This window comes from Vombatus ursinus, unplaced genomic scaffold (assembly GCF_900497805.2).
Source record: "Vombatus ursinus unplaced genomic scaffold, bare-nosed wombat genome assembly UNPS02005459.1, whole genome shotgun sequence".
NCBI lineage: Eukaryota > Metazoa > Chordata > Mammalia > Diprotodontia > Vombatidae > Vombatus > Vombatus ursinus.
In genome coordinates, this window is record NW_020945237.1 from 10,081,505 (window position 1) to 10,096,901 (window position 15,397).

Here is a 15,397-nt window from a genome sequence, read left to right on the forward strand (position 1 = left end):
GTTATATAGATTCTGTGCATATGGTCCATTTCTTTGTTTCCTGATAGTAGTTGGTAAATCATTCATTTATAGGCCAATAGCTACTAAATTTAGGAAGCAATATGGACAGGACAATCTGAATCAGAATCATGTGATCAATTGGTCTTTTAGTTATTTCCTCCAGACTCCAAAAATAACTCAAATTCACTTGTTGAAAAAAAGTTCTTCAGTCATGCCCAACTCTTCATGACCCCATTTGGGGTGATATTGGGGTAGTTTGCTTCTTCAGCTCATTTTACAGATGAGGAAATAGGGTTAAGTGACTTGCCCATGGTCACACAGCTAGTAAGGATCTGAGGCTGGATTTGAACTCAAGAAGATGAGTCTTCCTAGCTCTAGGCCTGGCACTCTACCCACTGTACCACCTAGCTGCCACTGAAGAAGAATAGGGCACTAAATTATGTTAATATATTGAATAAACTATCTTCTCACCTCAACCTTTCAGAATCCTTAGCTTCCTTCAAGGTTCAGTTTAGGAGTTACATCCTCTCCCATTAGTTGCTAGTGTTTTCCCCCTCCTCAAATGATCTTATATAATGGTAACCTAGCTAATGGACCCCCCATCCTCAGAACATGAATAGTGATTTGCCTGCTGCTAACCTATGTAGAAAGGCTAGGGAGCTTACTCTGGAAAAGTAAGATGACCTGTATGGAAGGACCCTGCCCTCAATTTCAGAGTGTACAATCTTTCTCCAGTCCCTCTACCATAGGGAGTAGAAGAGGAGGCTTTTGATGGGCTACCAAATCTGAACTGAGAATGCATTCAAAGTCACTAAGTGGCTGAGGCATTATTTTCCTCTCTAGCTGTGTTGCAAGGAGTAGGACCTATTATAAGCTTCTGGGTGGGGAGAGACAGAGGCCTTGGGCCTTAGTCTTCCTACTCGCACCTACGTATGCCTGTGGATTCCGGCTTGTAGTCTTTGTCTGTTTGTATTTGTTCTTTCCTGCTCTTAGGGGAAGGTTTATTGGAGATGGTTTCACCCTTGTGAGTTCTGATGGGTTAGATTAGAATAACAAGCACTAGAGGCCAGCAGTCAAAGCCTTGAACGGTGACCTGACTTCACCCAGACCAATAAAAGCAGAGATGTCCCCTATGCCAGGGGAAGTGCTTGGTACCTTCTGTTCTTGCTATATTTTGCCAGCAAATGTCCTTTTGTACAAGTTAGTTATATAAATATAAATAAATGTATTATTGGTTAAACAACACTGGGGTGCTATTTATTAGAAAGTTTCAGTCAACAAGCATTTATTCAGCCCTTACTGTGTGCCAGGAAATCTGCTAAACATTTGAGATAGAAAGAAAAGCAAAAAATATAGACCCTGCTCTTAAGAACTCATTTCCAATGGAGAAGATAACATACAAACAAATTTATGTGTAGAAGATGTATAAAGAATAGGTGGAGGGTAATCTCAGAAGGAAGGCCCTAACAGTGTGTATGTATGTTGGGGTAGGAGACCTCCTGGGAAAGTAGGATTTTAACTGTCTTGTATAGAAGCCAGTGAAGTTAAGAGATGGCAGTGAAGAGGAAAAGCTTTCAAGGAATGGGGGACAACCAGTGATAAGGCACCAAAACTGGAGAATATTATGTGCAAGTAACAGCAAGTAGAGCAGTATAGACATTTCATACAATGTGTGAAGGAGAATAAAGTTTAAGACTGGAAAGTTAGGAAAGGGATTGTGAAGGGCTGTAAATGCAAGGCAGAGTATTTTCTGCTTGTTCCTGGTGATAATATGGAGCCACTGGAGATAACTGAGCAGCAGGTATGATATGACCAGAGACCTATGTTTTAGAAAGAACGCTACGGTGGTAGAGGGGAGGATGGATTGGAAAGGAAAGAGACTTGAGGCTTGGCAACCAACCAGAAGGCTATAGCAATAATTTAGGCATGAAGGAATGAGAACCTGTATCAGGGTAGTAACTGTGCAAATTGAAAAGAGACATATATTAAAAATGATATAAAGGTAGAAATGGCAAGAGTTGGCACCAGATTGGGTATGTGGAGTGAGTGAGAATAAGGAGTCAATGATGAAACCGAGGTTGATGCCTGAGTGACTGAGAGAATAGTGGTGGAATTGATAGTAAATAGGGAAGGTTTGAGTTCAGTTTTGGAGATCTATGAGACATCCAGTTTAAGATGTTGAAAAAGCAGTTGGTAATGTGAGACAAGAAGTTAGTAAAGAGACACAGGCTGGTTATATAGATCTAGGATCATCACACAAGATAGTATAGAGGAAGAAAAACAGAGGACCTAGGACAGAGCTTTGGGGATACTCATGATTAATGAGCATGACTGGAATGAAGTTCCAGCAGAGAAGACTGAGGAGTGACTGGAAAGGTAGAAAAACCAGGAAAGAACAGTGTCAGAAAGTATCTAAAGAGGAGAAAATATCCAAAAGAGGGTGATCAACAGTGTCAAAGGCTACAGAGATCTGGAATGATGAAAATTAAGGAAAAGGCAGTAGACTTGACAATGAAGAGCTCATGAGTGAGAGCAGTTTCAAGGAGACTCATGAGGGCAGAAGCTAGATTAGATTACTGAGGTTTTGGAAGAGAGAAGAGGAAGGTGGTAGTGAGTGCTGACAACTTTCAAAGAAGTTAGCCAAGAAAGGGAGGAGAGATATAGCACAATGGTAGACAATCAAGTGAGGTTGCTGAAGGTCAGGGGAGACACGCGTGTGTTTGTAGGTAGTAGGGAAGGAGTCAGTTTATAGAGAGATAGAGAAGGTGAGATGGGTGAAGCACTGGTGGGAACAGGGCCTTTTTTTGCAGGGAGGCAGCAGAATGGATCTGTTTCTGTTGCTGCTTCTTAGTGGCTGCCTTGCTGCACAAGTCCTTGATCTCCTCAGTTACCTCTGCCTTCTCCGTTGCTTCCTTGGCAGTTTCACCGAGGAGCTTCACCTTGATTTATGACTGACATATTAAAAGTGATGGTCTTGGTCATGTTATTATTGAATTGGTTCCGGCCCAACTCTTTTAAAAAAAATTTTTTTTATTAATTTATTTTGATTCATCAACAATCACTTCCATATGCTTCTGAGTTTATTTCTCCCCCTCCCTCCCCACCACCCTCCCCAGGATGGCACACAATCTGATATAGGCTATACATATACATTCCTATTAAACATATTTTCACATTAGTGATGTTGTAAGTAAAAATTAGAACCAATAGGAAGAACCACCAGAAAGAGGAAACAAAACTCAACAGTAGAGGAAAAAAAATAGCAAATACTATGTTTTGATCTGCATTCAAATTCCATAGTTCTTTCTTTGGATGTGGATATCATTTTCCATCATGAGGCCTTTGGAGATGTCTTAGATCCTTGTTTTGCCGGGAAGAATTAAGTTTAACAATATTAGTCATCACACAACATGGCTGTTGTTGTGTACAACGTTCTCTTGCCTCTGCTCACTTCACTCAGCATCAGACCATACAAGTCTTTCCAGGTTTTTCTGAAGTCAGCCTGTTCATCATTTCTTATCGCACAATAGTATTCCGTCACAAGTCACCACAACTTGCTCGGCCATTCCCCAATTGATGGGCATCCTTTCAATTTCCAATTCTTTGCCACCACAAAAAGAGCTGCTATTAATATTTTTGTACATGTGAGTCCTTTTCCCATTTGTATGATCTCTTTGGGATATAGCCCTAGAAGTGCTATTGCTGGGTCAAAGGGAGGTCAGACCCAACTCTTGGACAGCTCTGGAGAACCCCCAGTAGACTGGAGGAGACCCAGGCTTCCTGTCAGTCCAGCCACTGTTCTCAGGGTTTACACAGTAAACACCATCCGCCTCCACTACCATCAGCCAGGCATGATGGATGTTCCAGGTGAAAGTGGTCATGGTGTGGTTTTGTGGGTCCATGACAGAGTCCTTGAGAATGTGCACTACTGAGTAGGCTACATTAGTGAGAAAGAAGTGTGCTACCCAGCAAAGTATCCTGTTGTTCCTTGTTAGAAACTGTCACCAGGTGCTAGGACTCCACATCAGTCTCTGGTCAGGAGTCTCATCTAGGACACAGAGTTCTTCAGAATGTAAGTACAGTAGGGATTGGGTCCCTGAGAGCCAAAGCATGCTGTGTCTGGGGAAATACTTCACTATTGCACCAGTTTGGAGTATAGATCAGGATCAGAGGAGTAGGAAAAGGGAAGAGGTCACCTGTCTTGGTTGCAGCCACCATCACATTAGCTCTAGTAGTAATAAGGAAGTGGCTGGCCCCTAGGCACTTCTCTGATAGTCTTAGGTTGAGGGCTTCCATGATACTTGTTGTTCAGTGGTTTTCATTCATGTCTGACTCTTTGTGACCTCATTTGGGGTTTTGTTGGCAGAGACACTGGAGTGGTTTGCCACTTCCTTCTTCTGTGGTAGCTGCCACCCTTTTATTCACATCTGTGAAGATCCAGACATAAGCTACAGTCTGCTGCTCCCAAGAAAAGTCTGGGGAGGGTCAAATGAATAAAAGAAAAGGAATTCAGGGGCATCCCCCTACAGCTGAATTTTACCTCACATTACTCCCTAAAGAATTCTATGTTCCACACAAAACGGACAACCTATTGTCTGAACCTATTTCTCATGTATGTGCATTTATAAAACCAACCACTCATATGTGGAATGTTCTAATTCCCTTTCTCTAATTCTCAGAATCCTATTTTCCTTAAGAAATCTGCTCAGGTGTTGCACCCTCCATGATGCCTTCCTTGAACTTATTCTCCTTGTGCAAATTACTTGCTATTTATCTGTCTGTTTCCACATGTTCTCCCCAGTGAATGTAAGCTCTTTGAATTCAGGTATTGTTTTGATTTGTCTTTGTATTCCTTGGTACTTAGCACAGTGCCTTGATAGAAACAAACAATTATAGAATTAAACTGAATTGTTTAAATATTTGGATCAACTCAATAGGAATGACCTGTCCCAAATTTTAACCATAGGAAATAATTGCCAATCTGCATGTATAGTAAGCAAATTGGGATATAAACCTAGTAATTACCAGTAAAAAGAACAGTTTTAACTTATATTTTTTCTCTAATCGTTGGTTTTGAAAGTCATCTTTATTTTTCTGTATTCCAAACATTTTTCATATTTATAAAATACCGTTTATGGTATAGTATTACATTCATCCTTCCTGAATAACTAGATAAACTCTTCTACATCAATGGTGCATGCCTGAATTTATTGTATACTTTTTATGAATTTAAAGTATTGCTTTTTGTGATCATGTTTTCATGTTTACAAAATAACCATTTATATCATAGTGTTACATTCATCTTGTTTGAATAACTAGATAAAGTTTCCTGGCTTGACAGTGTATATATGAATATACCTTATATTTTTATGAATTTAGAGTATTGCTTTTTGAAGAGTATTGCTTTGTGAACATGTTTTCATACATATAAAATTAAAACTTATAAAGTCTCATTCCATTTCTCTTTTCTGAATAATTAGATGCTTTCCTAGATTGACAGCATATACATGAATTAATTTTAAATGTTTTAGTATAAAAATATTGCTTTAGTAAATGTGCTTTTATATTTTTAAAATAGTAATACATAGAATAGCATTTCATTAGTCTTGCCTTGATTGAATTTTCCTGGATCAATTATGTATACCTAATTTCATTTTAAAATGTTTTGTTAATTTAAAATAGTGCTTTGGGTAGGCAAACCAATAGTTGGGAAAAGATGTTCACACCAAATATCATTTTTTGCAGAACTGAGAATTCAAAAGAGAAGAAATGGCATTTTTCCTCTAGTCTTCATTTCACTCAAGTATAATTGAGTACAGTAATTCTATCTTACATCTACAAAGTCACATTCGACTATCATAAAAGTACTGAAGATGAAAACATCTTTAAGTACATATAATCATTTATAGTTTTCATCACTAAACAAATTAATTTCATGGTATTTTTTAATAATGTTGAACATATTATTCTAAAAGTTGCAGCAAATTATAAACCCCAGTGCATTTTTTAGAAATTCTGTAGTGTATAATTGAAATTGAAGTTATTTAACTAAGGTTACAGTTTAAAAAATACCAAGAATAGAATTGAAACGTCCTTTAAATTCTCTGTAGTCTTAGGCCCTTTTGAGACAATAGTACACATCAGTTCTCAGTAGGTCCTAATAGTTTCTAGGTGATACTGAGTATGTTCTTATGCATGAGAGTTAGCCCAGTTTTTATGCAATAGTCTAGTACCTTTGTTTCCTCCCTATTAAAACTTACTGTGGGTAGTACCAATCAGGCAGAAGGTAGCTGACTATGCCATCTGGATGCCTTTTTTTTTAATTGTGTTTTTTTTTATTGATTTATTTTAATCAACAATCACTTCCATAAGCTTTTGAGTTTTAAATTTTTCTACTCCTCCCTCTCCACCACACTCCTTAAGATGGCGCGCAATCTAATATAGGCTATACATATACATTCTTATTAAACATATTTTCACATTAGTGATGTTGTAATTAACAATTAGAATTAATAGGAGCAACCACCATGAAGAGGAAACAAAACACAACAGAAGAAAAAAAAAAGCAAATAGTATGCTTTGATCTACATTCAAACTCCATAGTTCTTTCTTTGGATGTGGATAGCATTTTCCATCACAAGGCCTTTGGAGGTGTCTTAGATCTTTGCATTGCTGAGAGGGGTTAAGTCTGTCAAAGTCAGTCATCGCTTAATGCGGCTGTCACTGCCTACAATGTTCTCCTGGTTCTGCTCACTTCACTCGGCATCAAAACATACAAGTCTTTCCAGTTTTATCTGAAGTCTGCCTGTTCATCATTTCTTATAGCACAATAGTGTTCCATTATATTCATATCACATTCACAATTATGATGACTATCTGTATCTTTCTCTCCATCCTCTTCCCCTCCCTGTTTATGCTTTTCTTTCTCCTTTCTCCTTTTCCCTCCTCACTAATGTTTTGCTTTTGACCATGGCCTCCCTCAGTCCCACTTCCCTTCTATTAGCCCCCTCCCTTTTCTTTCCCCTTTTCCCTCCTACTGCCTATAGGGCATATTAGATTTCTATACCTAACTGATCATGTTATTCCATTCTTAAGCCAAATCTGATGAGAGTGGGGTTCAAACAATACTCATCTCCCTCCCTTTTCCCTCTGCTGGAATAGGTTTTTGTGCCTTTTCCTGTGATGTAATTTACCCTTGTCTGACTCCTCCTTTCCTTTTCTCTCAGTACATTTTCTTAGTTAGATCAGAGTAATACACTTACTTGGATCCATTTAACCTACTTGATTAGATTTTTTTCATTATTACATCAAAGTCAATTTATACCCACCCCCTTTATGTATACCCCTTTACCATGGTGTAATAACAATACAGTTCTCAAGAGTTACCAGTATCATCTTCCCTTGTAGGGTTTGTCCTTATTAATAACACATTGTTACTTTCTGTCCCGTTTACCTTTATATGACTCTCTTGAGTCTTGTATTTGAAGATCAAGTTTTTTATTGAGCTCTGGTCTTTTTATCAGGAAGGTATGGAAGTCCCCTATTTCATTGAATATCCATCTCCTCCCCTGAAAGATCATGCTCATTTTCGCTCAGTAGTTGATCCTTGGTTGTAATCCAAACTCCTTTGCCTTATGGAATATCATATTCCACGCCCCATGGTCTTTTAATGTAGAAGCTGCAAGATCCTGTGTAATCCTCACTGTGGTTCCATGATATTTAAATTGTTTCTTTCTGGCTGCTTGCAGTATGTTCTCTTTGACCTGGTAATTTTGGAATTTGGCTACTATATTCCTTGGTGTTTTCAATTTGGGATCTCTTTCACAGGAGGTGATCGGTAGATTCTTTCTATGGTTATTTTGCCCTCTGGTTCTAGGACCTCAGGGCAGTTTTCCTTGATGATTTCCTGAAAGATACTGTCCAGGCTCTTTTTTTCATCATGATTTTCTGGTAGACCAATAATTTTTAAATTGTTTCTCTTGAATCTATTTTCTAGGTCAGTTGTTTTACCAATGAGATAATCTACATTTTTATCTATCTTTTCCCTTCTTTTGTTTTTGTTTGACTGATTCTTGCTCTCTCATAGAGTCATTAGCTTCCATTTGCTCAATTCTAATTTTTAACAAATTGTTTTCTTCTATTAGATTTTGTACCTCCTTCCCCATTTGGCCAATTGTATTTTTTAAGGACTTGTTTTCTACAGTTAATTTTTGTCCTTCCTTTTCCAAGCTATTGACTCTCTCTTGCATACCTCTCATTTCTTTTCCCACTTTTTCTTCTGCCTCTCTCATTTGACTTTTAAAATTCTTCTTGAGCTCTTATAAGAAGGCTTTTTGGGCTTCAGACCAGTTCATATTCCCTTTTGAGGTTCCAGATGTGGGTTTGATGACAGTGTTGTCCTCTTCAGAATTTCTGCCTTGATCTTCACTCTTCTCATAATAAAAATCTATTGTATGTTTCTTTTTGCTCATGGTGTTTGCTTATTTCCTGGCCTTTAAAGAGATTGGGCTCTCCTTCTGGGGAGCAGAAGGCACTAAGCTTCTTGTGTTGGGAGCCTAGGGCCTGGTTGATGGCTTTGTGTGCTGGGGCCTCCAATGTTGGCAGTTGGAGACTGTAGGATTCTGGCAGCTGACCTGATGTTGGGCTGGAATCAGCAACACTGGAACTCTAGGGGTAGGAATGGGTAGTGTGGCTCCTGGAGATTTCCTGCTCACCCAGGTCTTTCCTTCCTTTTGCTTTCTTCAGCTCTTTTCAGAGGGATGTTGTAGGGTGTTTATCCACCTGGGGCCCCTTGAAGCGCTGCTTCCCTTAGTTTTGCTGAGGCATTGAGAGAGCTGGTTGCTATAGAATGTAGAGGCCCCTGGTGGTTTTCTGACCTGGTTTCCACCCTCCCCCACCCTCAATGAGGCACTCGAGGTCCAGGTGTTGGTGTTTGCCTACTCCACCACCTGGGCTTCAGGATCTCCTCCTGATATGCTGAGGTGTGGCTTTCCCCTAGCTTGCTGGGATGCCTCCTGTTCTGTGCTGCTCCCCTTCACCCAGGGTAAGAGGGGCCTTTCCAGTTAATCCCTCAAGCTACCTGGGCTACTGGACTGCTGCACCCATCTTTCTTCTGGTTCAGTTGTTCCAGGGTTTTTCCTGGGGTGATATTTTCTGGGCTTTCAGGGGTTAATAAGGGAGAGTAAGAGAGATTCACCTCTTACTCTGCCATCTTGGCTCCCAGAAGTGGAAGTCCCCATCTGGATTCCTTTTTATAGAATGTCAAAACTGAAAAAGACCTTAGAGATGATCTAGACCAAACTTCTCATTTTATAAATGAAGAAACTGAGGCTAAGAGAAGTTAAGTGATTTGCCTGCAGTTATAGAGGTATTGACAGAGACAAGACTTGAACTCACATCTCCTTACTCCCATTACAATGCTTCTTCTAAATGCTTAAAATAATGGAAATTATGAACAGAAAAGATCTTAGCTTGGACTAAATGATCTCTATGACCTCTATAATTATAGTGACACATGGTTGTTATTTAGTTGTGTCCAACTTTTCGTGAACCTGTGAACAATAGTATGCCAATGTTGTCCATGGGGTTTTCTTGGCAAAAATATTGGTGTGGTTTGCAATTTCCTTCTTCAGCTCATTTTGCAGATGAGGAAACTGAGGCAAACCGGGTTAAGTGACTTGCCCAGGGTCACATAGCTAGTGTCTGAAGCTAGCTGGATTTGAACTCAGATCTTCCTAACTCCAGGGCTAGGATTCTATCCACTGAGTCACCTAGTGACACATGGTAGCTGTATTCAAATAATTGAAGTATTACCATGTAGAAAAGGAATTAACCCCAGAGGGCAGAACTAGTTAGGGAGAATTCATAAGGAAGCAAGAAGAAATGTAAAGAAGAACAAAAATTGTAAAGAAAAATTTAAAAATAATTAGAGCTTATCAAAAAATGTAATGAACTAAGGCAGCAATTTTCAAAATGTGGCCCGTGAATCTTTGGGGGTCCTTGAGAACCTTTTAGGGGATCTGTGAGGTTAAAACTATTTTCACAATACTAATAATATGTTATTTGCCTTTTTCATTCTCATTCTCTTGCCAGTGTACAGTGGAGTTTCCCAGAGGCTATATTACCTGTGAATTAAAGATTTAGCTTCAAACAAGAAGACTAACATATTCTCTGTAGAACTGGACTTTTGCTTTACAATGTATGAATCTGCAGATTTTTTTGGACGTTCTATTTTACTTATATTCATCCAGTACTGGTACCAACTAATCATTGAAGATCTTCTTTTATGTAAATGCTTGGCAATAATAAACATGAGTGATGCTGAAATATTCAAAGAGTTGAATAACTTTTTTGAATTTCATGATTTATCCTGAATATCATGATTTATACTGTTGACATTCATACTGATTGTGCAAAAGTAAGGATGAGTAAAACTGATGGCACCTTAATACTAATCAAAGCAGTACACCAAACTATACTAGTAGTACAGTAATGTGTACTTCACTGACACACATTTGCAGTTTGAAAAAAAAAAGCCCAGTTCACTTAAGAATGTCCTCAAAGAAACAATAAAATTATTAATTTTATTCAATCTCAACTTTTGAGTGCACGTCTTTTTAATACCCTACGTTACAAAATATGAAGTATACATAAAGGGTTGTGTTTGTTCCATCATGTCTGACTCTTTTTTTAAAATTTATTTTGATTCATTAATAATCACTTCCATATGCTTTTGAGTTTAAAATTTTTCTCCCTTCCTCCCTACCACCCTCCCCAAGATGGCACACAATCTGATATAGGCTATACATATACATTCCTATTAAACATATTTTCACATTAGTGATGTTGTAAGTAAAAATTAGAACCAATAGGAAGAACCACCAGAAAGAGGAAATAAAACTCAACAGAAGAGAAAAAAAATAGCAAATAGTATGCTTCCATCTGCATTCAAACTCCATAGTTCTTTCTTTGGATGTGGATAGCATTTTCCATCATGAGGCCTTTGGAGATGTCTTAGATCCTTGTATTGCTTGGGAAGGGTTAAGTTTATCAATATTAGTCATCGCGCAACTGTGTGGCTGTTATTGTGTACAATGTTGTCTTGCTTCTGCTCACTTCACTCAGCATCACGCCATACAAGTCTTTCCAGATTTTTCTGAAGTCCACCTACTCATCATTTTTTATAGCACAATAGTATTCCACTACATTCATATACTACAACTTGTTCAGCCATTCCCCAATTGATGGGCATCCTTTCAATTTCCAATTCTTTGCCACCACAAAAAGAGCTGCTATAAATATTTGTGTACATGTGAGTCCTTTTCCCATTTGTATGATCTCTTTGGGATATAGCCCTAAAAATGCTATTGCTGGATCAAAGGGTATGCACATTTTTATAGCCCTTTGAGCATAGTTCCAAATTGCTCTCCAAAATGGTTGGATCATTTCACAACTCCACCAACAATGCATCAGTGTTCCAATTTTCTCACATCTTCTCCATTTTCATTTTCTTGTTTTGTCATCTTGACCAATCTGATAGGTGTGATGTGGTACCTCAGAGTTGTTTTGATTTGCATTTCTCTAATTAATAGTGATTTAGAGCATTTTTTCATATGACTATAGATGGCTTTAATTTCTTCATCTGAGAACTGCCTCTTCATATCCTTTGACCATTTATCAATTGGGGAATGACTTGTATTCTTATAAATTTGACTTAATTCTCTATATGTTTCAGAAATGAGGCCCTTATCAGAGAGACTCGTTGTAAAAATTCTTTCCCAATTTTCTACCTTCCTTCTAATTTTAGTTGCATTGATTTTGTTTATGCAAAAACTTTTCAATTTAATGTAATCAAAGTTATCCATTTTGCTTTTCGTAATGTTCTCTATCTCCTGTTTGGTCATGATTTCTTCTGTTCTCTATAAATCTGATAGGTAAACTATTCCTTGCTCTCCCAGTTTGCTTACAGTATCAGCCTTTATATCTAAATCATGTACCCATTTTGACTTTATTTTGGTATGTGGTGTGAGATTTTGATCAATACCTAGTTTCTGCCATACTCTTTTCCAGTTTTCCCAGCAGTTTTTTTTCAAAGAGTGGGTTCTTATCCCAGAAGCTGGGGTCTTTGGGTTTATCAAATAATAGATTACTATAGTCATTGACTACTGTGTCTTGCATACTTAACCTATTCCACTGATCCACCACTCTATTTCTTAGCCAGAACCAAGCAGTTTTGATGATTGCTGCTTTATAATACAATTTAAGATCTGGAATGGCTAGGCCACCTTTCCCTGCATTTCTTTTGATTAGTTCCCTTGATATGCTGGACCTTTTGTTCTTCCAAACGAATCTTGTTATTATTTTTTCTAACTCTATAAAATAATTTTTTGGTAGCTTCATTGGTATGGCACCGAATAAGTAAATTAACTTAGGTAGAATTGTCATTTTTATTATATTAGCTTGGCCTATCCATGAGCAACTGATGTTTTTCCAATTATTTAGATCTGACTTTATTTGCATGAGAAGTGTTTTGTAATTGTGTCCATAGAGTTCCTGGGTTTGTTTTGGGAGGTAGACTCCTAAATATTTTATAATGTCTACAGTAAGTTTGAATGGAATTTCTCTTTCTATCTCTTGCTGTTGGGCTTTGTTGGTAATATATAGAAATGCCAATGATTTATGTGGGTTTATTTTATAGCCTGCAACTTTGCTAAAGTTGTTTATTATTTCAAGTAGTTTTTTACTTGATTCTCTGGGATTCTCTAAGTATAACATCATGTCATCTGCAAAGAGTGATAGCTTTGTTTCTTCTTTGCCTATTCTAATACCTTCAATTTCTTTTTCTTCTCTTATTGCTAAAGCTAATGTTTCTACTATGATATTGAACAACAGTGATGATAATGGACATCCTTGTTTCACCCCAGATCTTATTGGAAATGCTTCTAGCTTGTCCCCATTAAAAATGATGCTTGCTGAAGGTTTTACGTAGATGCTATTTATTATTTTAAGGAAGACTCCATTTATTCCTATGCTGTCTAGTGTTTTTAATAGGAATGGGTCATCAAAAGCTTTTTCTGCATCTATTGAGATGATCATGTGGTTTCTGTTAGTTTTGGTGTTGATATGATGGATTGTGCTGATAGCTGTCCTTATATTGAACCAGCCCTGCATTCCTGGTATAAATCCTACCTGGTCATAGTGTATTATTCTTGTGATAAGTTGCTGTAGTCTATTTGCAAATACTTTATTGAAAATTTTTGCATCTATATTCATTAGAAAAATTGGTCTGTAATTTTCTTTCTCTGTTTTGACTCTTCCTGGTTTAGGTATCAGCACCATATTTGTATCATAGAAAGAATTTGGTGGGACTCCTTCTTCACCTATTTTCCCAAATAGTGTATATAGTATTGGAATTAATTGTTCTTTAAATGTTTGATAGAATTCACATGTAAATCCATCTAGCCCTGGAGATTTTTTCCTAGGGAGTTCATCAATGGCTTGTTCAATTTCTTTTTCTGAGATAGGGTTATCTAAGTATTTTACTTCTTCTTCTGTTAATCTGGGCAATTTATATTTTTGTAAATATGTATCCATTTCACTAAGATTGTCAAATTTATTGGCAAACAGTTGGGCAAAATAGTTCCTAATTATTGTTTTAATTTCCTCTTCCTTAGTGGTAGATTCACCCTTTTCATACTTGATACTAGTAATTTGTTTTTCTTCTTTCTTTTTTTTAAATTAACCAAAGGTTTATCTATTTTATTGTTTTATTCATAAAACCAGCTCTTAGTTTTATTTATTAGTTCAATAGTTTTCTTAATTTCAGTTTTATTAATTTTTCCTTTGGTTTTCAGTATTTCTAATTTGGTGCTTAATTGAGGATTTTTAATTTGTTCTTTTTCTAGTTTTTTTAGTTGTGTGCCCAATTCATTAATTTCCTCTTTTTCTATTTTATTTATGTAAGCATTTAGAGATATAAAACTTCGCCTAAGAACTGTTTTGGCTGCATCCCATAAGTTTTGGTATATTTTCTTATTATTGTCATTCTCTTGAATGAAGTTATTGATTGTTTCTATGATTTGTTGTTTGACCCAATCATTTTTTAGGATTAGATTATTTAGTTTCCAATTATTTTTTAGTCTATCCTTCCATGACCCTTTATTACATATAATTTTTATTGCATCATGATCTGAAAAGGATGCATTTAACATTTCTGCCTTTCTGCATTAGATTGTGAGGTTTTTATGCCCTAGTACATGGTCAGTTTTTGTGTATGTGCCATGTACTGCCGAGAAAAAAGTATATTCCTTTCTATCCCCATTCAGTTTTCTCCAGAGGTCTATCATACCTATCTTGTTCTATTTACCTCCTTAACTTCTTTCTTGTTTATTTTGTGGTTAGATTTATCTAGTTCAGAGAGGAGGAGTTTGAGGTCCCCGCTAGTATAGTTTTGCTGTCTATTTCTTCCTGTAACTCCCTGAACTTCTCCTCTAAGGATTTGGATGCTATACCATTTGGTGCATGTATGTTTAATAATGGTATTACTTCATTGTCTATGGTGCCTTTTAGCAGGATGTAGTTTCCTTCCTTATCTCTTTTGATAAGATCTACTTTTGCTTTTGCTTTGACTGATATCAGGATTGCTACCCCTGCTTTTTTTACTTCAGCTGAAGCATAATATATTCTTCTCTAGTCTTTTACCTTTACCCTGTGTGTGTCACTTTTTCCCACATCTTCTCCAACATTTATCATTGCCCTGTTTTGTCATGTTGGCCAATCTGATAGGTGTGATGTGGTATCTCAGAGTTGTTTTGATTTGCATTTCTCTAATCAATAGTTATTGGGGCAGCTAGATGGCCCAGTGGATAGAGCTGTGGCCATGGAGTCAGAAGGACTTGAGTTCAAATCCAATCTCAGACCCATGACACTTAGCTGTTTGACCATGGGCAAGTCACTTAACCCCGATTGCCTCACCAAAAAGCAAAGCAAAAAAAAAAAATCAAACAAACAAAAAATAAAAACAAACTCCTGCTTCTAATCAATAGTGATTTAGAGCATTTTTTCATATGACTACAGATGGCTTTAATTTCTTCATCTGAGAACTGCCTCTTCATATCCTTTGACCATTTATCATCTGGGGAATGATTTCTTTTCTTATAAATTTGACTTAGTTCTCTATATATCTTAGAAATGAGGCCCTTATGAGAGACACTGATTGTAAAAATTCTTTCCCAGTTTTCTGCTTCCTTCCTAATCTTGGTAACATTGGCTTTGTTTGTGCAAAAACTTTTCAATTTAATGTAATCAAAGTTATCCATTTTGCTTTTCATTATGTTCTCTATTTCCTGTTTGGTCATGATTTCTTCTGTTCTTCATAAATATGACAGGTGAACTATTC